At 45.9% G+C, this 26,915-nt stretch overlaps 1 protein-coding gene across 10 annotated transcripts in view; it reads right to left on the minus strand.

The window, feature by feature from the left end:
• The window catches only part of CHRDL1 (chordin like 1), a 113,002-nt gene that overhangs the window by 53,293 nt on the left and 32,794 nt on the right, over window positions 1-26,915 (minus strand). The window lies entirely within an intron of this gene.

A 26,915-nucleotide genomic window follows, 5' to 3' on the forward strand; every position in this document is an offset into this window, starting at 1 on the left:
CCTTTGGGAATTAGGTTTTGTTTTTTGTTTTTTGGGGGTTTTTTTGAAGGTCAATGACCCTTTGAAATGGACAAATTAGTCACTACCCTCAAACAGCATTTACAGAAACAATGTGAGGCATCTGGCTGAGACAGTGGGGAGTGTAGTCAAGCATTCCTTTGTATTGCCTACACCAGCATTTCCCAAGTCCACTCTGCAGAGCACTGCTAGTCCACAAGATGCTCTGTGCAAACAAAATTCTGTGCTTCGAATGAAGTTGGGAGAAGATCCATAGTCTAGGCTCACAATATCCCTTCCAGCATGTTAACGGATACCCAAAGTGCCACAGTAAAGGACCCTGTTTCGCTACAACCCCACATTTTCTCTGACTGATTTTACTGAAACACTGTACCTTCTTTTTTTCATCGATGGAATAGTTATGAACATCCTGGGAAGACTCATAACTAGTTATTTTGAGGCTCTGGATATCTGCCATCTCGTGGACACCAGACACCACTGAATTCAGGCCCCTGCTCCCACCCTCAGTCACTCAACCTTCTGCTAAGACCTAACGTGTTTCTCCCTAGGTAGCTGTGTAACATTTCCTGAGCCTTTTCTTTTTCTTTTCCTTTCCTTTCCTTCTTTCATTAGTGAGTCCTGTAAGACAAGAGAAAACATGCCCTAATGAAATACTGTTGACTTGAACCATACAGTTTGGCACTCGCAACAATGACCCAGTGACATCAGGCACCAGGGAGGAAAGAAGTTTGGATTTGGATTTTTCCTGTAGAGGAGAAGAAGCCAGTGAAGTGATTTCAGCAATGAAGTTATTTGGTGAGATGAATATTTCTGAGAGGCCGGTCTAGGATGACTGGAGGAGAGACTGTGGGGTGGGAGGCAGGACCTGTCAGGAGGCTAGAGAAAGAACCCATTGTTATCATATTACATACTCAAGGAAGAAAAGAGGCATTCAGTACTTGAGGATTAACCGAGAAAACGTATCCCCAAACACGCGTTTTGTTGTATTCGGAAAAGTGTTAGTGGCAGGCTTCAGAAAGTGGTCCCTGGAGGCCATTGGCAGAGGCTGAGGGAAGGTGGTGGCAGACGAAGGTTCCAGGCTGCTGAAGCAAGTCAGAGTGCTGTGAGGAAAAGTCAGGCCACCTCTTCCTGGAGACCAAAAGAGGCAGTTCATCTGCCTTGTCATGGAAGTACCAGAGGAAAAGAGAGAGACTATCCTGTTTCCCCCTCATAGGAGACCCTTTAAGTATGGAAGCCAAAGTCCCTGCTGGGCCAAGGGTAACATAGGTAAGAGCGTACAATATGGAGAATGAAAAGGAAGTGTTTAGGGAACCCAGATTCAAGAGAACTGCACCCCTACTTGCCATGGGATGGCGACCCTTCCTCAGGAAATGGAGGCGTGAATAGTCAAGAAATGTCAAAGATCCTTGCAAATTTCCAGTTGGATACTGGAATTCTTCTTTTGACAGCCAGATGCCCATGGGATGGCTGCTGCCTCCCCATTTTAGAGTGAAGTGATTTAGAGTGAAGTGAAGTAATGGTGGTTGAAGAGGGTCAGAGATTAAGCAAGTAGAGAAGGTTTGCTGCCATCTTTGGATTTACCAGGACTGGAAATCTAATATGAGGTTCTATCATTGCTTTGGGCCAGTGATTCTCAAAAGGGGGAGCAGGGAGTCCCTTCATTCTCAAGAGGACCAGGGTCTCTGGTGGGAGCGGTTTCAAAGTTCACACCCTGGCCCAGCCCAACTTGGGAACCACTGAGCAGTCACGACAGGTGTCACCGATGGGAGTGTGATATGTGCAGACACTTCAGAGGCAGAAAAGGATCTGCCAGCCATGGTTCCGATAACGACAGCGACAGCATCAGTATCATTAGCAACTGGAATTTACTGACTTGTACTTCCACTGAGGGGGCTCCGTGCTCAGAACTGTACATGTGCACGTGCATTAGCTCTGTTCTCCCAAATGCCACGCCAGGAGGTAGGAGTTGCCATTATCTCCCTTTACAGGTGAGAACGCTAAAGTAAGGAAGTGATTGAACAGGAACCGGAAGCAAGGTGGTGTCTGGCCCCGGAAGTGGGGCTGCACTCTATTGCTCTCCAGATCAACACTGCGTTATCTGAAAGCACAGCTTGGCTAAAATAGCCACCCACACAAAATTCTGTCTGACACTCGAATTGCTTTTCCGAAGTTCCCCTCTTTGAAAAGAACCCCCTGCCTCGCTCGTGCTGGAGCTCACTCTCTCTCTCTCTCTCTCTCTGGCACAGAGGAGGATCGAATATGAGGATGGAAAGGAAGCCCATAACCACCTCACCTCCTATGAACCTCAAAGGGTCAGGGCCGGTGTGCCGAAGTGGGAGGGCGAGGCTACAAACCTGGGCTGTGCTTTCTTAAGAGTGGTAGAAAGAGGGGACCTTTAAAAACTGCAGACTGATTACCTTCTCAGTTACCCGGCCAATGAAAAAACCTGGGAACAGAACAGTTCCCTCTACAGGACCGGAAAACGGCATCAGTGGCCAGCTCTGCTTCTCAAAGGTCACCCACCCTCTACTCAAAGTGCAGTAGGGGGACCAGCAGCACTGGGGTCACCGGAGAGCCGGTTAGAAATGCAGAATCTCAGACCCCCATCCAGCCCTACCAACTCCGCATTTGTGTTTCAACAAGCGTCCCAGTGATTTGCAGGCATATTAAAGTTGGAGAGGCACTGCTTTAGGGCTTTGGGTTCTAGAACCCAACTTCTTTCGAACTTTCGGTAATACCCTAGAAATGGAGTCAGCTTCTCACAGGTTCATGAGGATTGAGAAGGCTTTTTTTCTTCCCAGTTCTGGACATATGCATGTGATGTTCGTTCCACACTGCCTCAATCTCTGCCCCGTGGGAGTAGAAATGCAGGCAATCTTAGAACTGTGCTCCCTGCCACCCCTAACCTTTGTCTCCCACTGCCCTCTCTATGAGAGATGGCAAAATACCTTTCATTAAAGACCAGGATCCTGGGGGAAGTGAGGGTATCCGTGCAAGATCACAAATACTTTCAGACTACAGCAATGATTCTCAGCCGAGGGCAGTGTTTCCCCCAGAGGGCATCTGGCAGTGTCTGGAGACATTTTTTTGCTGTCACAAGTAGGGGAGGGCGCTACTGGCTTCTAGTGGGTAGAGGCCAGGGATGCCGCTAACCATCCTCCAGTGCCCAGGGCGGTGATTGACAACAAAGAATTCCCTGGCCCCCAAAGAGGTTGTGAAACTCTGGACTAGAGGAAATTATAAAAACGAATGATCTGACCCATAAGTATTCAATATAAAGCCAGGGAGAAAAGGAACTTGAAAGGGCTCTCTCCATTCTGACCAAGAGCTGTGGGTCGGACACAAGAGCTCTAGCTGCCCTTGAAGGAGTGATGTCCTCCTTTGGCTTAGAGAGTTGAGCCTTTCTTTGACCTGAGGTTCTTCTCCAAAACCGCCACGTAATATCAACTTCTCTGAGGCCGCGATACGCACCGAAAATCTCCCTCACAAATATTAATCTTCAAACTCAGCATCAAATAAAATGAGGAAAAAATACCTTTACCTCTTTCTTTCTACAAGAAAAGGCATATACCATGAAGTAGTTAAAAAACTGAAATAGAAAAAAACATGAACCATGAAGTAACTGTAAGAAATAGCAACCAGGGGCACCTGGGTGCCTCAGTTAGTTAAGCGTCTGCCTTCGGCTCAGGTCGTGATTTCGGGGTCTTAGGATTGAGCCCCAAGTCATGCTCCCTGCTCAGCAGGGAGTCTGCTTCTCCCTCTCCCTCTGCCCCTCCCCCTGCTCGTGCTCTCTCTCGCTCTCTCTCAAATAAATTTAAAGCATCTTTAAAAAAAAAAGAAATATCAACTCATAGAGTTATTATAATTATTGAATGTGAGCATTAAAGGATTGAGTACCCTGATAGCCAGGGCAAAAAGCTCCCCTTTTAATGCCTGCCTTTTAGTTTCTGAGTGATTTATGACCTGTCTAGGATTCAGAAGGAGTTGCCCAAGGTCACTGATCCTCATTTCACTGAATGTCATCTTTTTTTACTTTTCTTCCACTAGGACACACATTCAAAGCCTCTGTACCAGCAAGAATATAACTGCCTTCACCTACAAGTTGAGGCCGTGTGAAGTACAATGCAAAATATGAGACTGGGGGGGGGGTGTTGCCTTTACCTTTATTTATAATACAAGTTCTCTGAGGGCAAGGCTAGTATCTCACTCCACCAAAGCCTACGATGCTCTGCGAGGGGCAAACATTTCAACATCGAGAGGGTGTGGGTAATGAGCTCAGTTGGAGACTTGGCAGCTCGAGCCCTTCCTAGGAAAAGTCACCCTTGCTTAAGACAAGTATACAGCAGTATACACAATGCTGTGTGCTCACCAAACCCACTTTCTTTCTCTCCACCCCACCCCTGCCCCCAAAACCCAGCTACACTGCATTTCACAGCCTCGTGTGCGGGTAGGTGGGCCAATCGGAATGCACTCTAGTCAACGGAATGTGGTAAGAAGTGACATACACGTCTTTGAAGACTGACCTGCAAAACCTAATTCACAACCCTCCTTTCTTTCCCCTAGACTGAGGGTCACGCAGGTGATCCCATGGAGGACTCCAAGGCCCTAGAGGATGGTGAGGCCTCTACTCTGAAAAGGAGCAGGATTACATGGAGCAGAGACCTCCCTCCCCATAGCCTCCTGCCTCCGTGGTGTTTAGCCACTGAGATATTGGGATTTGAGAGCAATTAGCTTATCCTGACTAATTCTTTTGACCTCATGAATACGTTCTTTCCTCCAAAACCATGGGCCATAAGTTTCACTTTAACTTATAGTATTGCATTAATATCACTTTCTACCATTCACTTTTTACCTCCCGCTTCCATCTCAACAACTGCCCTCCACAGCTCTGAGGGCAGGAACCGCCTAGAGTCAATATGCTTCGAACTTCCCCTCTGATTCAAATTCCCATTAAAAGCAAACCAAAGTGAAATCAAACCCCGAGTCATGGGGAGTCCAACTGTTCTCCGGCCTGCTGCCCAGTGGCAATCAATCCTTGGATGCAACGGCACGTAGGATCTGGCTCGAAGGTCTGACTTTATGTTCATAGCCGATCAACATAGCATTTTAAGGAATAAGTACTGTCCCAATGCTTTTAGTTCCTAAGCTATTCTTTCATGTGTCAATGTCAACGACCAGCAGGACCAAAGAAAGCCAGGCAGGGTTGGGCAAAGAGGCAAATAACCTAAGGGCTGGGCAAGAACAGATATGAAGAAGAAACCTGAAAAAAAAAAAAGTTCTTAGAATGTGCGGTAGTCATTAGAGCTATTCATCAATATTCTTGTTCTGCTCCTTTCAGACACAGGATAGCATTGCGCTTCCCTATCCCCTGAAAGTCAAAACATGGCCGTGTGACTTGCTCTGCCAGTGACACATGAGCCGAAGTAATCTGTGTCACTTCTGGGCCGAAGTCTCTAAGAGCCAGGGCCAAATTTGCTATGTTCCCTTCCCATGCCACTGGAACGAAATTCCAGATGGCAATGCTCAGTCAGCCCAGGGTCCCCGGATGAGAAAGACATGCCCTAATCAGAGGTGCACAGGCAGCCTGAGTAAGGAATCAAACTTTGTTTGAAGCTACTGAGATTTGTAGGTAGCAACTGCATCATAATGTAGCCTATTCTGATCGTTACAGGGTATCCGACATTTGATGAATAACGGGCTTTCGTATTCAAAATTGGAAAGATGAAAAATACTCCCACAATTTTTACATCTCTTCCCCCAAAATGAATTGAGGGTAAGGGTCGTGCCTTCCCCAGACTGATGCTCATAAACACTCTAGCAGCCGGTAACAGGTCTTGCCGACTCATTTGACTCAGCCCATCGTGTCTAGAAGAGGGGTCATGGGCCAAATCTGACCTGCAGTTTGTTTTTGTAAATAAAGTTTTATTGGAACGCAGACATGACTGCTCGTTTACATCTTGTCTATGGCTGCTTTCAACACGACAATGGAAGAGTTGCTGGAACAGAGACCGTTTGGCCTGAGAAGCCTAAAATATTTATTCCCGGGACCTTTACAGAAAAAAAGAAAATTCCTGACCCCTGGTCTAGAAGAAGCCAAGTGGAAAGCAATCCATGGAGTGCCTGGAAAAGAAATCCAACACGCACTGCCACTCAGAGTACAGAGTACACACGCCTGGTAGCTGTGTAGCCAAGGGCATGCACTGATCAAGAGTTGGTCCTAGCAGGACTTTAACCAGTGCTTCAGGCCTTCTTGGAGATAGGCAGAGGGAGCTCTGCCACCATGAGTTCCAATAAGCACATCTTCAAAGCTCTGTTGTTTACCAACCCCTCTCTCCCAGTATCAGGATGGGGACAGGATCTGAACAAAGGATATACACAGTGTATGTCAGGATTAGTGAACCTGACAGTCCTCAGGATGACTCAGTGGAAAGTTGCTTAAGTGCCTGCTCGAAATGATTCACTGCCTGGAGATTCTATGGCAAATGAGATTCTTAGGCTAAACTGGGCGGTACGGTCCGTCCACCTCCCTGAACTCAGCACAGAGCAAGCAGGCCGACCCTAAGCACGGGAGCAGGCTCTCAGAGGGTCCGATGAGGGTCTCAGCCTGCTGGATGGACGTTAGCCACCGCTGTGGCCACTGGCTGCCTTCTGGGGGGTGGGGGTGTATATGGCGTGGCTGGAATGCTAGGAATCCTGGACTGGCTTAGCAGGCACACAATTGGCTTGGCCCTTCTACATGCTCCAAAGATTTTCTCCAGTGTCCTTGGCATCCAATGACTATACTTGGGCTTAAGATTTTTAGGGCTGGGCGGGTCCCTGGAAGCCTTCTATCTCAGTACCAGATCGCTCCTCCATTAGGTGGTACCAACAAACGAGCTGGCCATTCCACTGCAGATGGGATGCAGGCCATTTGCTTCCTTGCTTCAGCCTGGCTCTTGGCAGGGCCGCCTGGAGGAGCCAGCTGCTTGGCTACAACTCAGCCTTTGGTGGCTGTTAACAGGTTTTGCTTCAATTCAGCTATTTTGGAGTTACTGCTGGTTGGCTCCGGGTTGGGGAAAAAGGCCTGGGGTGGGAAACAGAGAGAGGAAAAGAAAGAGGAAAATGCATACTTTTCTTGGACCAATGAGTTGAATGATCTCCTTGTAGCCATCGATTCTGAAGTCAGCACTGTGGCCCGGCTGTTTCCTCTCAATTCCTAAGGTGACCAGTAAGATACGGCTCCCAAGTCCTGCTGGGGGTACCTTGAGTTCTAGGTGATTGTGTTTTGCCAGAGAAAAGTGAAGAAGAGGGAGTTATGGGCCTGATGTTCCTGGTTACCATCAGGTCTAGAGAATTCGGAACACAGATAGGTCCCAGAGCACAAAGCGCTATAGCATTTTCATCGGGCCTGCCAGGCTGCTTCCAAAGGTTCTCTGGTCTATAAGCGAGTACCTGCATGGGCCACGGCCATGTCAACAGAGCAGAAGCCCCGCCTCCCTAGGCTAAGACCGTATGAGCACTAGCGGACTCAAACACCCTGAAGGAGACGGAAACAGATTTTCGTGGAAAATATAACCTAAAAAAGAACAGACACCAGGGAGTCCTAGAGCATTAATTCATTCCACGAACATCTGATTCGTCCAGAGCCTACATTGTGCCTTGGCACATCAGGAGATAAAGACAGACTTGGGGTCCAAATCATATCCAAATATCAGCACATTAATCTCAGTCACCAACAATGAAGAGAGTGGAAAGGAAGAGGGGTATTTCCTCTTTTTGAAACTCATCTAGCAAGGGAGATGAGGCGGAAGCATAGTCCAGGAGGCAGAGAGCCCCAGGTTCCAGGCTCAGCTACTTGGAATGAACGCTGTGGTTTCAGGTAAATTATAAAGTCTTTCTCCATCTCTCCATTTGACAAATGTGAGTGGACAAAAAAAGAAAAAAAATCTCTTCAAGATGTGATTTTCTGTGGTTGTAGGATATGTCATTCCTGTCCTCAAGAACTTTATGACCTAATTGCAAGATGCTGAGCCGACAGGTAGAAGGGACAAAATTCAAATGCAATGCAACAGGAAAGTATCCAATGAGCCACACAGAGCCACGCTATCCACAATGGTAGGCGCTAATTCCGTGTGTCTGTATACGTTTAAAATTAACCGACATTAAAGAAAATTTTCAATGCAGTTCCTCAATCACACCAGTCACATTCCAGGAGCCCAACGGCCACATGGGCTGGTGGCTGTCATCCTGGACAGTGCAGATATAGATTAAGTTCCATCATTGCAAAAAGTTCTGCTGGACAGCATCGGTATAGACAACCTTGTGCCAAAGATAACCCGAGAACACAGAACTTCCCCTCCGTGCCTTCTAGGCCTGGGCTCATCGTGGCCGTCCAGCTGTGACCAAGGCTGCCATTCCCAGATGGCGGGGCTGTGCTCTGGCCCCCATTATTGCCTCCCTCAGAGAGCTCAGCTGCTCCACGCTTCCTCCCCGACTCCACTCCTTTGATCTTTTCCCAGGGCCTCTAGGAAAGCCAATAGCCATCCAGTCCTCTCATGAAAAATTCCCTTTCAAACAGTCCTATGAATAATCTAGATAATCCAACAATGCGTGCATCTTTTAGAGCTCCCTGGGCTATGGGCCCAAGAGGTATGGGATGCAAAGCCTGACAAGGACCAGTTTGACTGATCCGTCAGCACTGTATTTATTATTTGTATTTATTATTTGGCCAGGATGGAGGATAAAGTCCTTACATGCTCCCTCCGCAGCGCTATTAATAACATGACAAAAAAAATTATCCTGTGTAATCCCAAAGACTGATTTCAAATCAAAACAAAGCAAATGAAGGAAAGCAAAACAAAAGAAGAGCAAGACAGGCACAAGGGCTCCCCAGGGTTCCTCTAGCTCATGGAATGGGTGTGGGTGTGAGTGTGAGGGTGGTGAGACTGTGTTTGTGAGGGTCACGTGTGTGTGAGCCGGGATGGTTGAAGGGGGGGGGCGGTGGGCCGACTTGGAGGCTTGCAGAGCGAGGGCACTTTGGCAAACCTTTGACTCAGAGGAGGAGTCTCCGCTTCTCTTGGTGGGGAGAGGAGAATTTAACTTTTGTCCAACAACCTCATGCCCCACTCCTCTGAATGGGGGCAGGGAGGACAGTGGGAACGGCTGCTATTTTAACAATCAAATTCGCTGCCCCCGGGGTGCCAGGAGAAACGGACCACTCGTAACTGCAAAGGGTGCAATATTTTTAAAAATCAAATAAATAGCTGAAGGCACACTCACATTGAACTTGTGCCCAACTTAGTGTCAATCAACAAGTTTCCACTGAATGCTGGACAAGCCAACCCGCCTTCCAAAGAGAACACAGAAAACATTGTAAGTTCAGTTTGGGGGCAGCTGGATGATCTTTATATATTCTGTCCCAATCCCCCCCCCCCGCCCCACCTTTTACTGCTTCCCTTCTCCAGCTAAGACTTGTGTTCCTTCATCCAGCCTCTCCCAAGTTAATTTCTTTCTAACGCATCTCCCTGGCTCTGGCCCTAAGTGCTGGGGTTCTTCCATTTTGCATTCCCACACATGAGGACTGACCACGGACCTGGGCCTCCAAGGCAGGTCTGCACCACCTGCGTGTGCCAAGAGGGGAGGTGAAGGCGGCAAACCCAAACACACACGGTAGAATAACGCCATGGCTCCACTGGAGAAACTTTACATTTTGAAGAGCCACGTCCTAAGCAATTCGATTGCTCCCGGGGCGAGGATGTGGCCTAGCTAAGGCACGGATTTGAAACTAGCCAGATAGAGCCACTAAGCCTTGGCATCAAAGCCTCATCTCCCTCCCGGCCAGCACGTTCTCACCTCCCCAGACTGAACGGTGGGGCCCTGTGCTTGAAAATAGCAAAAGGAGCTTGCATCTGTTGAGAGTGGGCTATGGGCCTGGCTCGGGTCTTAATCACGCCGGTCCCTCGAGGTGGGAACTCTGACTGTCCCCCTCACACCCGCTCACATGCACGCCTCACGTGCTCTCACACTCACCACAAAGGCCCGCTGCCCTATCTCCTCAGTGCTTCGTTCTTCACAGTCTTCTTCCCGGAAGTCTGTCCCACTGCCATCTAGAATTCTATGGGTCGTGAGTTCTTTCAGTGCTGCAGGGCGAGTGCCCCTTGTTCTCCTCGGGTGTTAGTGACTGTCTGAGCTGTGTGACCGCTGAGGGGCGGGGACAGACACGAGGATATGGGGAACTGAGAGAGAGGAAAGGGGGTGCAAAAAGATGTCTAGGGGCACTAGAGAGAAACTTCATCTACCCCGGATGTTTGCAGCGGGCTGGCTCTACAAAATAATGTCAAACTGTAGGACATGCGAGGCTCTTTGAGACTGGGTCCCCACCAACCTGACCTTTTAAGCCTCCCCCCTCCCTCATGGCCCACACCCACCCCTGTGCCTCCGCACATACATTCCCCTTCTTCCTCCTCCACCTGGACGAGCTCTATTCGTCTGCCAGAACTCAGCTTGAGTACTGACTTCTCTCTGAGGAGCCTGCCTCCTGGCTCTCGGAGAGTGTCTCTTCCTCCCCTCTCTGCCTGCCCAGCGCTGTCCACACCTCCACTGAAGTACTCATCACATTATGTTGTAGCGATCTCGTTAGGCCTGTCTCCCCGACTAGCCTGTGGGCTCTCGGAGGCAGGGACTGAAGCCTCAGCACCATTCATGGGACCTGGCCCAAAGCCTGTACTCAGTAAATGTTTGTGACAGGAACGAACGAATGAGTGAGTGAGTGGACACAAATCACCAGCTTCTGGTTGGGAGGAGACTCCCTTCCCTAAGCTTCTCTGAATAAGGCTGCTCGCCAGTGTCTCTCGATAGGGTCACCACTGGTATTCAGACGGGACACATCTTTGTTGCATTGTGTTCCTGCTCACTGTGGAACATTCAGCATCCCTGGTTCCTGCCTACTAAACACCAAGGACATTCCCCAATCGCTGTCATGACCAAAATGGTTCTCCAAGATTTCCAAAGCCCTGGGAGAAGGGTGGGGAGGTGCTGATCCTCCTGGGTTGGGAAGCGACACTGTGCCAATAGCTCTCTTCCCTGATCCTGGTGGTCTGAGAGGTCCCCTGCAATAGGGTCATGCACCAATTCATAAGACAGTAGGGACTAGAGCACTCCTGGCCTGCTAACAGGAATTACGGCAGCCTAATCAGTACTCAACAGTACAGAGCGGAGAATCCTGATCGTTTTTTATGACTGGAGGCAGGGGGCAGGGGCAGGGGCACGCCTAGCCAAAAGAAAAAAAAAAAAAAGAAAGACACCTAGTCAAGCTTTCACGGCAGCCCAGAGATTGTTACCTTGTCTCCCAAGGCAGTCTGGGCATGACCTCATGTCCCTGCTAAGTACTCACTCTGCTTTGGGAACATCAGCATTACTGAGCCGCACGCTCACTCGGGGCACCTCCAAAAATCGAATCAGAAGGAAATAGAAAGGAAAGGCAGAGGGGCGCCTGGGTGGCTCAGTCTGTTAAGCGGCCGACTCTGGATTTCAGTTCCGGTTGTGACCCCGGGGTCCTGGGATCAAGCCCCGCGTTGGGGCTTGAGGATTCTCTGCCTCTCCCTCTGCCCTCCCCCCACCGCCCTGAGCTCTCTCTCAAATAAATAAAAAAATCTTAAAAAAAAAAAAAAAAGGCAGAGGTGATGCCATTTATTTTACGCCTTCTGCCTGACACTCACTAAACCTCTCACCTGTTTCCTTTAGACCCCCCCACAACTTTTCCCTAAGGCTGGAGACATATGGTCAGTGCCTGTTTATGGGGCTGCTGTCACTGGGATCTATGAGAACACATACCAAAATGCCTGGGTTTCAGGCTTTGCCCCCATTCCCTATTCATGATGCAATCTCGGGACTTGGGGTTCAAATTCCTTCTTTTCCCTGCCTGTTACCGCCTTGCTTATATATACACCTCTTTATACTTTACAAAGCAATTTCCCACATCAACTGTCAATGCGAACCTTAGTGGAAGGGAGGAATTATCACTCTTATTTTACAAGTTGAGAAAACAGGCACCAAGAGGCCAGCCAGCTCTGTGCATGTTCCACAGTGAATTGGGGGAAAAGCGGGGTAAGACCCCATCTCCTTTCTGGCCCTGTGCCTTCCACAATACAGCCTCATGGGGTGGGGGGAGGGAATGTGGATCCCCACAGAACCAAAGCTCTCCCTCCTTCCCAAATGTGGTCTTGATTCTGAAAGCCAAATGGGCCCTCTGGTCAGTGACACAGACCTGAAGCCACATGGCTTCATCTAGATGTCCTCATACCCCTGCACTATGTGGTTCAGAGGACAACATCCCAAATGCCCCCAAATGCCTTCTGATTAATTCCAAGGGCATACCCGGAGGACAGAGGACACACCCTTTGTCCAGGCTTTGGTACTGATCTGCTTTGTTGGGGTGGGGGAAGAAAAAGAAAAAGACCAGACCGGACCAAAGGAAACCAAACCAAACACCAAGGAGATCAAAATAATGTAAACAATTAAAGAAAAATCACAGGTCCCAAACAACCATATGCATAAACACAATCCTATGCTTAACTGTAACATTTAAAGGTTTTTGGGTCACCATTTGTCTCCAATCATAATCATCCCAAAACAAATGAAAATGTAGTGTTGTGTAAAAATACATTATGCTGGGGTGCCTGGGTGGCTCAGTTGGTTAGGCGTCTGCCTTTGGCTCAGGTCATGATCCTGGCGTCCTGAGATCAAGCCCAGAGTCGAGCTCCCTGCTCAGCAGGGAGTCTGCTTCTCCCTCTGACCCTCCCCCCTGCTCATGCTCTCACTCTCTGGTTCATGCTCTCTCTCGAATAAATAAAGTCTTAAAAAAAAGACTTCTGCTCCCCTTATCCATGCCTAGAAATAGAGTTGGCCTTTGAACAACACTGGTTTGAACTATGAGGTCCACTTACATGCAGATATTTCTCCAGTAAATACGGTACAGCACCATACATGTATTTTCTCTTCCTTGTGATTTTTTTAAGTAGGCTCCAGCATGGAGCCCAACGTGGGGCTTGAACTCACAACCCTGAGATCAAGGCCTGAAATGAGACCAAGAGTTGGACGCTTAACCAACTGAGCCACCCAGGCACCCCTCTTATGATTTTCTTAATACACATTTTCTTTTCTCTAGCTTCCTGTATTGCAAGAATACAGTATATAATACACGTAACACAAATACGTATCAATTGACTGTTCATGTTCTCAGTAAGGCTTCCGCTCAATAGTAGGCCCTTTGTAGTTCAGTTGCGGGGTGGGGGGAGTTGAAAGTTATACACAGATTTTCAACTGTGGGGCATCAGCCCCCCTCGCCCCTGCTCAAGTTCATTGTTCCATGGTCAACTGTGCTTCCTGGTACATAACTTTCCTATGCTAAAGCCCATTTCTGCCCACTCCCCACCTTTGGAGGTGGAAGGAGAAAGCTGATCACCATCCTCTAGGAAGACCCATTTCTGTTTCAGAAGATTGTTGAAATCCCTTCAGTCTTTCTTTCATGGGGCTCAGTAATTACCCTTTTCCTCCAACACTGCCTCTCAGGTTTGATACTCTGATCCTTTAATAATCTTTCCAATAAAACCACACCAAATGGCTCCAGATGTGATTTCCCTCAGAGAGCAATCTCAGAGGAGGTGCTTTTGGAAAGGCACTTCTCCAAATAAAGAGAAACAGGGACACGGTTCTACCCCTATGGATTTCTCTAAAAGATGACCAAACCTGCCGGTCCTCAGCTGCTAACAGATAACACGGTCTGAAGTTCCCTAGGAAACGTTAATAAGGACTATGTCTGTCTTTCAAAACCCCAGGCCTTCACGCAGTCATTATCACCAGTTCCCCCTTGTCATGGCTCTCATTGCTTAAGACTCCGCGGTCTCTGGAGTCTTCCTCAGCTGAGGAAAAGTACTCTGAAAGTTGACATTTGCTAGATGCTTCTCGGTTGCCTCCCGACTTCAGCTACTCCTCTGTACCACCAGCCCCTTCCGAAATTTCTTCTCGGCCTACTTCCCCATTTGGAAAAGGAGACACACCGCCAGCATGGATGGACCTTGAAGACACTGCCCTAAGGGAAAGGTGACAGTCCCAGGAGGAAATATACTGTGTGAGTCCACTTACAGGAGGTACCTGGTGCCGTTGAATTCACAGAGACAGAGAGGAGAATGATAGTTGCCAGGGGCTGAGGGAGGGGGGGAATGCAGATTTGTTTCATGCGGGACAGAGTTTCACTCCGGGAAGACGGAAACATCCCTGAGATGGATGGGGGTGATGGTTGCATAACAACATAAATGTACATAAGGCCACAAAACTATACACTTAAAAGTGGTTAAAATGGTAGGGTCACCTGGGTGGCTCATTCGGTTAAGCGTCCAACTCTGGATTTCAGCTCAGGTCATGATCTCAGGGTCCTGAGATCGAGCCCCATATCCGGTTCTCTGCTGGGGGGTGGTGGGGGGGAGTCTGCTTGATATTCTCCCTCTCTATCTGCCCCTGCCCCCTCCCGCCACTCATCCTCTCTCTCTCTCTCTCTCAAAAATAAATAAATCTTAAAGACGTGGTTAAAATGGTACATTGTCATGTATGGTTTACTACAATAAAATTTTTTTTAAGATTTATTTATTTGAGAGCGAGAGATCTGAGAGAGAGAGAGAGACCATGAGTGGGGGGAGGGGGCAGAGGCAGACCCCAACACCCCAACACAGGACTCAATCCCAGGACCCTGAGATCATGACCTCAGGGTCAACCAACCAAGACAAAATCAGGAGCTGGTCGCTTACCTGACTGAGTCACCCAGCCTACAATAAAATTTTTTTAAATAAAAAGACATTAAGAAAGAAGAAAGGAAAGAAGGGAGGGAGGGAGAGAGGCAGGGAAGAGAGAGAAAGGGAAGCAAAGAAAAAGCAAGGAAGAAAGCAAGGCAGATTTCCCTGCCCCTCCCTCTCAATCCCCATTTCTGTGCTATTAGAATCATAAAGGAATACACCATACAAAAGGTGTGATGGTGAGTGTGGACTCTGATTTGGCCTTAGATCCCTGAGGGCATGATCTTGCAATTGTGAAAAAAAAAAAAAATCAAAGCTGCAGGAATTTGCTAAAGGAAAGAAAAATCAAGCTTGCAGGGACACTTACCTTATCTTGATGTTTTAAAAGTAACCTCTACTCCCAAGTTTGATGTCTTACCCTTTCTCTCCAATTAAAAAAAAAAAAAATCCAACCACCCTTCTTCCTCCCTGTCCTGCCCACAACTTAATATTTTATCCCTTTCTTTAAAGACACAGTACATATACTTCACAGCTTCTCTCCCATCCAGGGAGTACAACCCTAAAAAAACAAACAACGGTTTCAGCAGCCACATATCCACTGCTGAACCACCTCCCACTCTCTGGGTCTTAGCGTATGTGTGGCAAAGACAAGAGATAACACATCAAGACATTTATACAATAGCCTATTTTGATGGCCAAAAATGGAGTCCTGTGAGGAGGTGGATTTTGGAACGGATTTCAGTAACTGACACCCTAAGTCTGCCAGTTTCTAAAATCACTTTTAGGGAATAGCTGATGGTGTAAAACTCTAGATACAAAACTCAGATGAAAATCATCTTAATAAAGACTGTTATTTATCTTAGTGGCTGCAAATAATCTGGTAAAACCTTTGGGGTTATAGTTATTTTGCATCCAAAACCCTGGAGTGAAACTCTTTGGCTCTAGGCAGCAGATAGCAAGGATACTTGGTTACTTCTAGAACATATTGGTTTTAAATTAGCAACCCCAAAGTGAACAACGTGAGAGCTGGCAACTCATGCTAGCAACTACTGTGTCCTCTGCCACAAATAAAGAACTTATCCTTGATATTACTGAGAGGCTGGGCGCCCTGCAGCGCCGTGGAAAACAGAGAGCCTGACTCTCCAGCCTCCCCCTTCAACCTCCACACCCCAAAACTCCTCTGGGCACCTAGGCTAGTGGCCTTGGGATCTCCCCCCCCCACCCACGCCCACTCTCTACCATCAAATTCTGCTCTCTAGATCCTCTGTGCAGATGAAATTGAAAAGGTTAGTAACAGTTAAGTCACCACTTTCAAAGACAGATAAACAGGAATCAAAGCTGAATTAAGAAGATGAAATGGGGCACCTGGGTGATTCAGCCCATTAAGCGTCTGACTCTTGATTTCAGCTCAGGTCATGATCTCGGAGTCGTGAGATCGAACCCCGCTTCCGGCTCCGCACTGGGCGTGCAGCCTGCTTAAAATTCTCTCTCTCTCTCTCTCTCCCTCTGCCTCTCCCCCTTCTCTCTCTCTCTCTAAAATAAATATTTTTTTTAAAAAATAAAGACGATGAAGCTGTAATAATGATAGCATTTTAGGTGTCAGGCAACTTGGCAGGGAAATGGGGAAGGAGAGGCAGAGGCTGTTGCCCTGCTGGCTGGACAGGTCTTGGAACCACAGGTGATGGGAAATCGAGATAATAATCACCTGCTCTGCTTACTCAGAAAGCAGGCCCCGGTTTATGTACGAGTCAGCCCAGCCACCAGGAAGAGCGCTCACTAAAGGGCATTTTCCTAAGCCTTTCCTTAAACTACCCTAGATGTGACTCTGATTTCAAACAAAGTTGAAAACAGACTAAGCTTGAAAACACTGATTTTATTTCAAACTATGTTGATTGCTTTTCCCTTTGAGAGTTTCATTTGTTTATCAGCAGAAATTCCTGGGCTAATTCCGAGAAATGCCATTCATTTCTTGCCAACAACAAGTCATGGACAATGGGCGGGGCAGCGGGGGAGCTCCCCACGGAGGGTCCTTCTCTCTGGACAGGACAGCCAGGGGCACTGAATGTGGAAGGTGGCAGAAGAGGAAGGCTTTAGGTGGGAGCTCTGGGAAAGCAGGGGGCCTGGCCAGACAGAACAGTATGCACAAGTAACTTTAGGGTTGGTCCTGGGAAAGTGTCACGTAGGCAAAGTACGTTTCTGGGGTACTTACACTCCCCATTATCAGAGAAACCATGTTGTTGTGTTGCCCCAGGCCCTGTGCATATGCACAGGGTCCTTTCCTATAAGATCTTGCCCGGCAGTGCTCTTGACCTCCTTTATCAAGATCTTCCCTGGGACCCAAGTGCAGTCCCCAGTCCAACTGCCTCAGAACGAACTGAGGTGCTTGTTTAAAGCGCAGAATACCCACTGCAGCTCAACTGAATCAGAATTTTTAGTGTAAGGCCTGGGAGTCTGCATTTTATCAAATCTCCCAAGGTGGTCCTTTGGCACACAAAAGTTTGAGTGACACTAGTTTGGGGTCTTGTTCTCAAGGGGCCTGATACCCTTAATGAACTTCTCCAACCTAAGATACTCCTTATACTAATAATTTATTGCTATAATATAAATACCTTCTGGAAACTGAATGGCATAATCCAAGACTTCTTTTTTTTTTATTAAGATTTTATTTATTTATTCATGAGAGATAGAGAGACAGGTGTCCCAATCCAAGACTTCTTAAAACATATACTAAAAAACACTAATCCTTGGGGCGCCTGGGTGGCTCAGTTGGTTAAGCGACTGCCTTCAGCTCAGGTCATGATCCCGGAGTCCTGGGATCGAGTCCCACATCAGGCTCCCAGCTCAGCGGGGAGCCTGCTTCTCCCTCTGACCCTCTCCCCTTCATGCTGTTTCTCTCTCTCTCGCTCACTCTCTAATAAATAAATTAATTAAAAAAAAATAAAAAACACTAATCCTTCAAAGTGCCTTACAAAAAAACCAGCTGAATGAGGTTATAGACTCCTAATGTATATTAACATATTAAAGGCTCAGAGAAGTCCTGCATTAAAAGCAACCTGTTTAACGTTCTCTAATCCAGAAAGTTTATTTGCCCAGAAACTCTCATTTATCTGCCTCTATCGATGTTTTTCTTAGTAAACGCTATTATTATCCCATAAAATTGTGTTCCTTGCAACAAACTTTGGAAAACACTGCTTTAACCTGGAAGAATGACTGTAATGGTGCAGGTTTCTTTTTTAAAAATATTTTATTTATCTGAGAGAGACAGAGATAGGGAGAGAGAGCATGAACAGGAAGGAGGGGGAGAAACAGATTCCCTGCTGAGCAGGGAGCCCGATGCGGGACTCAATCCCAGGACCCTGGGATCATGACCTGAGCCGAAGGCAGATGCTTCACCAACTAAGCCACCCAGGTGCCCCAATGGTGGAGGTTTCTTAAATATAGAAAACAAATGAAAGATTTATTTGGACAAATGGGGCTTCTCTGTATCCCTTGATGAAGGGCCACCTTCTTAACCTTTCTGTGGAGCCAGCTTTGCTCAATGTCCATTGAAAAAAATAGATGGGTTCTATTCTACCATGAAGCAAAGGCGAAGTTTTCCTAAAAGTCTTGTTCTTACATGACATAAGAGCTTCTAACATGCTAACAGGAAATCACATTCTTTTTCTATTTATTTATTTATTTGAGAGAGAGAGAGAGAGTGGGAATGGGGGGGGAGGAGCAGAGGGAGATGGACAAGCAGACTCTGCACTGAGCGCAGAGCCCAACGCAGGGCTCACTCTCACAACCCTCTGATCGTGACCTGAACCGTAATCAAGAGTCGGGGCCTTAACTGACTGAGCCACTCAGGTACCCCAGTGTTTCCTCTGTACAGTGTTCAAGGACCAAGTGTATGAGGAAAAGAATAGAAATGAAGTGTGGAAGACAGTGAAAGGGTCTAAGATGTAGGAGAGAGAGTGTAGACATGGAGGGGCTAGTGATCAACAGTGAGTATCTCTGTGGATGCCTCTCAACAATCGGTGTAAGAATACTAATAATAATAATAAAGTAAGAACTCCTGCTATCTGGAGACTAATATTCTAGAATCCTCAGGGTTTTGGATAGCTCTGGAGCCAGAAAGAGTTTTTTGAAAACACATCAGTCTTTTGCAGGCAAGGAAATGGGCCCCTACTGATCACCCTGCATACTATCATTATCATAGTCTTGGTAAAGGAAAAAGAGTATCACAGTTGGCTGTTACTTTACTGTTTAAAAGGAATTGACCTTTTTCAATAAAATCAAAGGGGGAGGTGAATAGAAAATTCAGAAAAGAACAAAAGAGAGAAGGGCGCCTGGGTGGCTCAGTTAGTTAAGCGTCTGCCTTGGGCTCAGGTCGTGATCCCAGGGTCCTGGGATCAAGCCCTGAGTGGGGCTCCCCGCACAGCAAGGAGCCTGCTTCTCCTTCTCCTTCTGCCCCTTCCCCTGCTCGTACTCTCTCTCAAATAAATAAAATCTTTAAAAAAGAGAGAGAGAAGAGAGAGCAATGGCGATCAGACACAGATGATGGCAAGAGCAGCACTCAGCAGCCATAAGGATGGCCATCAGCAGTTACTCAAAGAGATGAACCAAAAGAAGATGGGGTGGCTCTAAAATCTGGACGAGATTCCTCGGTCAGTTTCACGCATAATTTCCACACGACTCAGAAATCCCACTCCTGGGTATATACCCTAAATAACTGAAAACACGTGCCACAGAAAAACCTGTGGAGGAATGTTCACAGCAGTGTTATTCACAACAGCCAAAAGGTGGAAACAACCCAAATGTTCCTGAGCTACTGAATGAATAAACAAACTGTGGCAGATCCATACACTGGAACATTATGTAGCCCCGAAAAAGGATGAAGTACAGATAACGTGCTACACCATGAATAAATCTTGAAAACATTATGCTGAGTGAAAGAAGCCAAATGCAAAAGGCCACATACCGTGTGATTCCATTTACGTGAAACGTCCAGAAGAGGGCAGATCCAGAGAAACAGAAAGCAGATTAGTGGTAACCGGGGGCTGGTGGAGGGAGGGGGGAATACTGATGGTTTAATGGGCACAGGGTTTCCTTTTGGGGTGGTGAAAAATTTCAGGAACTACATTAGTGGTGATGGTTGCACAACATTGTGAATGTTCTTAATGCCACGGAGGCATACACTCTAAAATCAGAAATGTTAGGTTATATGTACTTTACCATAATAGAAATTAAAGAAATCCCCCCTTGAACTTTTGCTTTAAAAAAAAAAAAACACCAGAGGGAGCAAAACAGGCCTGTTTACTTGGCTGTTGTAACAGTGGAAGTCACAGACATGGCCACAGAGTCATAGAACAGGAATGGGAACACAACATGCACACAGGTCAGCGATTAAAGACCAAACAACAGAATCAGAGTGATCGAGTGACCAGCAACTGTCACTGGAAATTGTCAAAGGCTAAATGCCGTAAATCTACCTCATCTTACAGAGGCTATTTCCACTGTGGTATAGATTCGTGTAATGCTAACTAGTTTGGATACAAGTGGTAGAAAAGAGAATGCTATTGGCATAAATTAGAAACTGCATTGGTTCTTGCATGAGTTTTCCTAGCACATTAATACATTGCACCATTGTGGGACAGCAGCTGAAGGCCAAGTATGTGAACACAGCTGAAATCAGCAAACCATGAAAAAATACAGTAGTCTCTCCAATTCCCATTCAGCCCACATTCTCCTTCTTGGCTCGGTTTGGCCATATATGCTCTGCCTTGTAAGTGCTTATAACACGATTCTCTCTGATCTCTGGGCATTTTCCTCTTGTCTCTACAACTCAGCAGCTTCAACCCTTCCCTAGTCCCTCTTCCCTCAAGCTAGTGTCACTATTTTAAAAGGTGAAGTCTATACTTACTGTAATTTTCTTTTATTTATTAGAAATCTAAGGTGCCTTTTTAAATCAGGCTAGTCCTTTATTAGTATAGTTCTTTTTTAAAAAGATTTTATTTATTATTTATTTTAGAGAGAGAGTGCAGAGTGAGAGAGAGCACGAGTGGGGGGTTGGGGCAGAGGGAGAAGCAGGCTCCCCGCTGAGCAGGGAGCCTGACTCAGGACTCCATCCCAGGACCTTGGGACCATGACCTGAGCTGAAGGCAGATGCTTAACTGACTCAGTCACCCAAATGCCCCTTTATTAGTATAGTTCTTTTGTTAGTCCTCTGGTTACAAAATTATGTTAAGTTTCCAGTTATGTTCTCCAATCTTGTTTGTTCCTTAAGCCTTGTTATTTTTCAGTGTATAATTTTGCAGAATATGAGGATTTTCAGAAATGAATATATCGCAGCCACTCTGGAAAACAGTATGAAGGTTCCTCAAAAAGCTAAAAATAGAACTACCCTATCATCCAGCAATTGCACTACTAGGTATTTACCCAAAGGATGCAAAAATACAGATCTGAAGGGATACATGCACCCTGATGTTTATAGCCGCACTATCAACAATAGCTGAACTATAGAAAGAGCCCAAATGGCCATCAACTGATGGATGGATAAAGAAGGGATGGGAGATTTTACTCGGCCATAAAAAAAATGAAATCTTTCCATTTGCAACAATGTGGATGGAGCTAGAGAATATTATGCTAAGCAAAATAAGTTAGTCAGAGAAAGACAAATACCATATGATTTCACTCATATGTGGAATTTAAGAAACAAAACAAACATGGCAGGGAAGGGAAGAGAGGAAGACCAAGAAACAGACTCTTAACTCTAGGGAACAAACTGGTGGTCACCAGAGGGGAGGTGGGTGGGGGGATGGGTGAAACAGGTGGTGAGGATGAAGGAGAGCACTTGTGATGACCATTGGGTGTTGTATGGAAGTGTTGAACTGCTAAATTCTACACCTGAAACTAATATTACACCGTGTGTTAACTAACTGGAATTTTAATAAAAACTTACAAAAAATTTCTTTAAAATGAAGAAATGCATATATCGTATTAGAGCAGAAATGTGTGTATATGCCAGCTAGCTCACAACCCAATTACTGTCAAGAGACAAATGGCATTGAACTTCTAGCTTCTCCTTACAGGAACACACAGACTAGGGTGCCTCACTGGAGAGGTCATTTCTTTAATCTCCCTTGAATTTAAAAGACTGTGGTGAGGGGTGCCTCTTGGCAAAACCACACAATCACTATCCCTTAAGACCATTTCATAGAACTAAATTTGTTCACACCTAGCCAAAAGGAAATGCTGTAGATTGGGTTGCTGGTAAGAGATCAAATCAGATATTTTGGCAATTTTATAATAGCTCTTTAATGATCCAAGAATGCCAGAATACCCCCCAAGGGAACACAAATTTGTGAATTCTGAGTAGCAAATTCATTAAGAATGGCCATTAAAAAAATCTTAGGTAGGGGCACCTAGTTGGCTCGGTCGGCTGAGCATCCGACTCTTGATTTCAGCTCAGGTCTTGATCTCAAGGTCATGAGTTTGAGCCCCATGTTGGGTTCCATGCTGGGTGTGGAGCCTACTTAAAAAAAAATCTTAGGTAACATCATGATTTAGGCTCCTGGTCACTATGAGTCTTCTCCTCCCCTCTTTACCACTCCACTTCCCCAAAAGAGAAGATACGGAATTTCATTCCTATAAATCTCCCATTATCACAACTATAGAGAGTCCTGCTCATAGACTGGGATGGATTTAGTGACCCTTCTGACTTCTGTGCAGTCTTGACTTTGCCATTAAGAATGTTCTAACCTCCACGTAGCACCAGCCTCTTTGGGCTCTGTAGAGCACCCTGTCATATGGGACCGAGATGTGACCTCTGCCATGGACACTTGAGGAAGTACTGATGAATAAATTTTCATTTTCTCTTAATGGGAATCAGTATGGATTTCTCTCTGGTAATTCTGGAAAAGCAGTCTGCAAATTTTGATTGCCACGGTTCAGCAGGAGTTGCAGGAGACCACCTCCAATACGAGTGGAAACTTTGGAAGTTTCCGGGGTGGGGAGTTTAGAGAGCAAGAAACAGGGGAAACACAGAAGTAAATGGGGGGTCATGGCTCCTCTGTCTCCGCCAATGGCATGTCCCACAGGATCCTCTCACTGAATCAATCTCTATCCACGTGAATGCTCCCTGAAGTCAACACTGCTATAGGAAAGTATCTAGAGCCCACACCTTGGGTATATGGCTTCCTTGTTTGTTTTTTCTTTTTGATACAGAAGCCGCTCATCGTCTTGGCTATAAATCTCCTATTTTTAAATGAGGACATTTTCATCATGGTGCCTTCCATTGGGTTAAGACAGAAAATCAGAGCCCCTTCCTTTGACCAAACATTCCGGTGGCCCTGAAGGCATGAGTTTCCTCATGCCTAATAACCACTGGGGTGGAAGGAATACAGAGGCGTCATCACAGCCATTGCCCGGTCTCAGAGCAGAACTGTGACAACTCTATCTCAGATGGGAGGGTACGTTTTTACTTACAGAAATATGCCGTACGGAGACTAAAATTCTCTTTAGTCCTTGATACTAGGACTGAACAGCCACTGTGTCCCAAAGTTCATCCTTTTACCAAACTCCATTCTTCTCTGCTACAGTTGAAGGTTTAAACCTGTTTACTCTTGTTTTCTCTTCAACAGAAAGAATAGCTGGTCTGCATTCCAGTTCAATATGGCAGGGGGAGCACATGTGAGAACTCCGTGCTCTTTTCCCACCAACGAGTGAGGGATGAAATGGAAAACTCAGTTATATAAAAAAGATATAAATAAACACATGGGTGAGTGAGTAAATAAATAAATACTTTAGAACTGCCAAAATCAGGCTCAGAAGCAAAAGGAGACTCCTTGGGGAATAAAACACAGAAGGAAAAGTATAGCGATAAATGGGGGCCAAAAGCCATATATGGTCCACCACTGGCGCCTGGGACTGGATGCAGACAGCCAGGCAAGAACTATGGCCTCTGAGTGGCTTCTCATGTAAAGGTGGTGACTAGGGCCACACTCCTCACACGTAAACAGGGGCTGGCATAGCTCTGCCCACCTGAGGTGGTTCCCGCCCTCAAACGGACTGCTTGCCCAAGGTAGGCAGCTGCAGCTGAGGTCCCAGTCCAAGATCATTATCAGGGACTAGCACCGTACAAGAAAACAGAGGTAGAAATCGACCATCCAGACATGAGGGAGCCCAAGCTGAGACACTAGTATATGACCCGGTTAAGAGTGAAGTGACCTACATGGCCTGGAACAACATTTTCCCCAGGAAGGAAGGGCATATGCAAGAGAAACCCCCCTACACACAATGAGCTTTTAAACAAAGATTTTAGAAAACAAGGGAAAACTCAGAACCAAGAAAAGCTGTCAAGAAACCAGTAAAAGTGAGAATTCACACCTGAAAAATATATAGACATTGAAACAGTCTAAAATGGACTCTAAATAAATACTTCAATACCTTAAAGAAATAAAGAAAATAATAAGATCCCAAGAAACACAAGCTTATAAAACAGCGATATGTAGATACTTTAAAATGTAATCCAAAAACTTGGGAGGAAATACAGTTATTGAAAATGAAAGAACAAACAGATGACCTAAATAGGAGGCACGAGAAAGAATTCATGAATTGGAGGACAGAACTGAAGTAATATATCATTACAGGGAGTGTACCAAGATGGAAAAAATAAAGGAGGCATTAAGAGACACGGAGGATAGGGGCACCTGCGTGGTGCAGCCACTTAAGCATCTGATGCTTGGTTTCAGCTCAGGTCATGATCTCAGGGTCATGAGATCAAGCCCCGTATCAAGCTCCACGCTCAGCACGGAGTCTGCTTAAGTTTCTCTTCTCCCTCTGCCCCTCCCTGCCATGCTCCCCCCCCTTTCTAAAATAAACCGATCTTTAAAAAAAAACAGGGAGACAGAAGATAAATTAAGTGATCTGCAAAAACATATGCCAAAGGCAACTTTGAGAATGAAGAAAAAAGAAGGGTAAGATGTAATTTTCAGAAAAACAATGAGTAAAACTGAAGAAAAATTTGAGTCCTTTGGCTGAAAAAAATCATGTACTGGGCAGGCTAAATGAAAATAAATCACACATCGATACACTTTATCGTGTGCACCAAAGAAAAAGAGGAAATCTTAAAAGCTAGAAGAAGGAGAAAACAAGTTACCTACAAAAGAACTATAATCAAACAGTAGATTTCTTATCCACAAACGGAGGAAGTCCACAGACTATTTGTTAGTTTCTTCTAAGTGCTAAGGGAAAACAAGCATGCACCTATAATTTTATGCCCAGCCAAATTATCACTCAAGGATGAGGACAGAATAAAGACATTTTTGCATATAAGGAGTAGGGAACTTTGGTACCACTGCTCACAGAAAGAACTGGTAAAGGTCATAGTTAACAAGAAGGAAAATGAACTCACAAGGAAGTGACCTGCAAGGACAAGAAGGAAAAGAAAATTAACAGCTTATTTCTATACTCCATAAAATGGGCTTTTTAAGTCTTAAAGACAATTTTCTCTTTTCTGCTATTTATGATCTCAATTCCTTTATCACTTTCTTTTTCACTCAAAGGAACTGCTGGCTTATACTTTCCCTTTTTCTCAGTACTTGTTTCCTATTCTGTAGCTGGGGTAGGTGATAGCCATATTGCACTCTACGCTTTTCTACGCTGTGCTTCATGTCTGGGTCATGCCTCAACTTCCTTCCCAGGGACGAACGATGTCTACATAGTTTAGATAAATTCCTATGGCATTAAACCACTTTTGGAGACTTCCGGGGGAAAAGATGTGGAAAAAAATCTCCAGATTGGCCTTTTTAACCAGAAATTTTTCTCCCATCTACCAAATCCTTCCTTTGTAATCCAATTTAAGTAGAAGCAGCAAAGAAATGCATATAAAAATAGTAAGCCTCATTTGGGGATTTATTCCAAAAGCCAACTTTGAGGTCGATCTTACGCCAAGTCAGTCTCTCACACCTTGAAGCATATATTATCATCACCAATATTCAAAATGATAAACGTGTGACATGACATGATCTTCTGCCATCTGGGAAAGACTCCCCGGTGTTCACCAGAGTGTCTTTACTGATGCAAGAAAGTATAGTTCACAAAGGTAGTGATCAAAATGGTTTGGGGGCTTCTTCTCCATTAAACACCTCCATTCCTATAACTGAAATGTTAACTGAATTTTCACTGAACCGTATTCTTAGCCCCATTCCTACCATTGCTGCCTGGACACTTTTGGTTTCTCTCTTCTAAGTTCTGAAGTTTCCTTACTACTTAAAAAAAGCACCACCTATGCCCTAGAATAGTGGTTCTTCATGTTTTTAGGGTCATGTACACCCCTTTACAAATACCAATAAAGCTATGGATCCTCTCTAAAGGAATTTACATGTATACATAGTTACACCAAAAACAAAACAATTTTAAAGAGTTCACTGACCCCATAAAGCCCACCCATGGACTCCGACTCCAGAACCTCCATTCTAGAGGGAAACAGGATCAGCTTACAAGACTACGAGGCTTCTACTGCCTAGATCCTGAGGCAGTCACTTAGCTTTTCCTAGGACTGCTGTCCAGCCCACAGGCATTCTCTTCATCATTCCACGCTTGTATGCCCCTGGTGTGGGAGCCAGGCCCCAGCCAGACGTGAACAAAATGTCACTGAGTGAGCCCCTGCCTCAGACAAACACCCTAGCCACAAACCCTCAAAGTAGACGTCCTAACAGCCTTGTGAAAAAGTCTCTGCCCGCCTTCCCCTTAGATTTGCTCTTAACAATGTGTACATAATAACTGTGCAGTCTGGAGGAGGTGACAATTCAGTGGGCAGGCAGCTTTATACTGTCATAAACCTCGCTGGTTCAGCTCCTTTGATTTATGCAATCCCAGCACTAATTGCTTAAGACACGTGCCTGGTGCCCATGGCAGGAAGAGGCTGTTTATGGCACAAACTCTCTGGGCCACAATTCCCTTCCCCCAACTGACATCCACCTTCACATGATTAAAAGCCCAATGAAAATCTGTTACTGGGTACCCAATAACTTATTAGAGCCTAGAATGTGCCCCGCTTGGGCTATAAACAGTATTTAGGGGCCAGCGTGGGCTGCCTAAAAGTGTCCTATTGTTATTTCTGTCTGGAAGTTTCCCTTCTGGGGAATTAGG

The sequence above is a fragment of the Mirounga leonina genome, unplaced genomic scaffold, assembly GCF_011800145.1.
Source record: "Mirounga leonina isolate KUSES-001 unplaced genomic scaffold, KU_Mleo_1.0 Mir_101664, whole genome shotgun sequence".
In the NCBI taxonomy this organism is placed as follows: Eukaryota; Metazoa; Chordata; class Mammalia; order Carnivora; family Phocidae; genus Mirounga; species Mirounga leonina.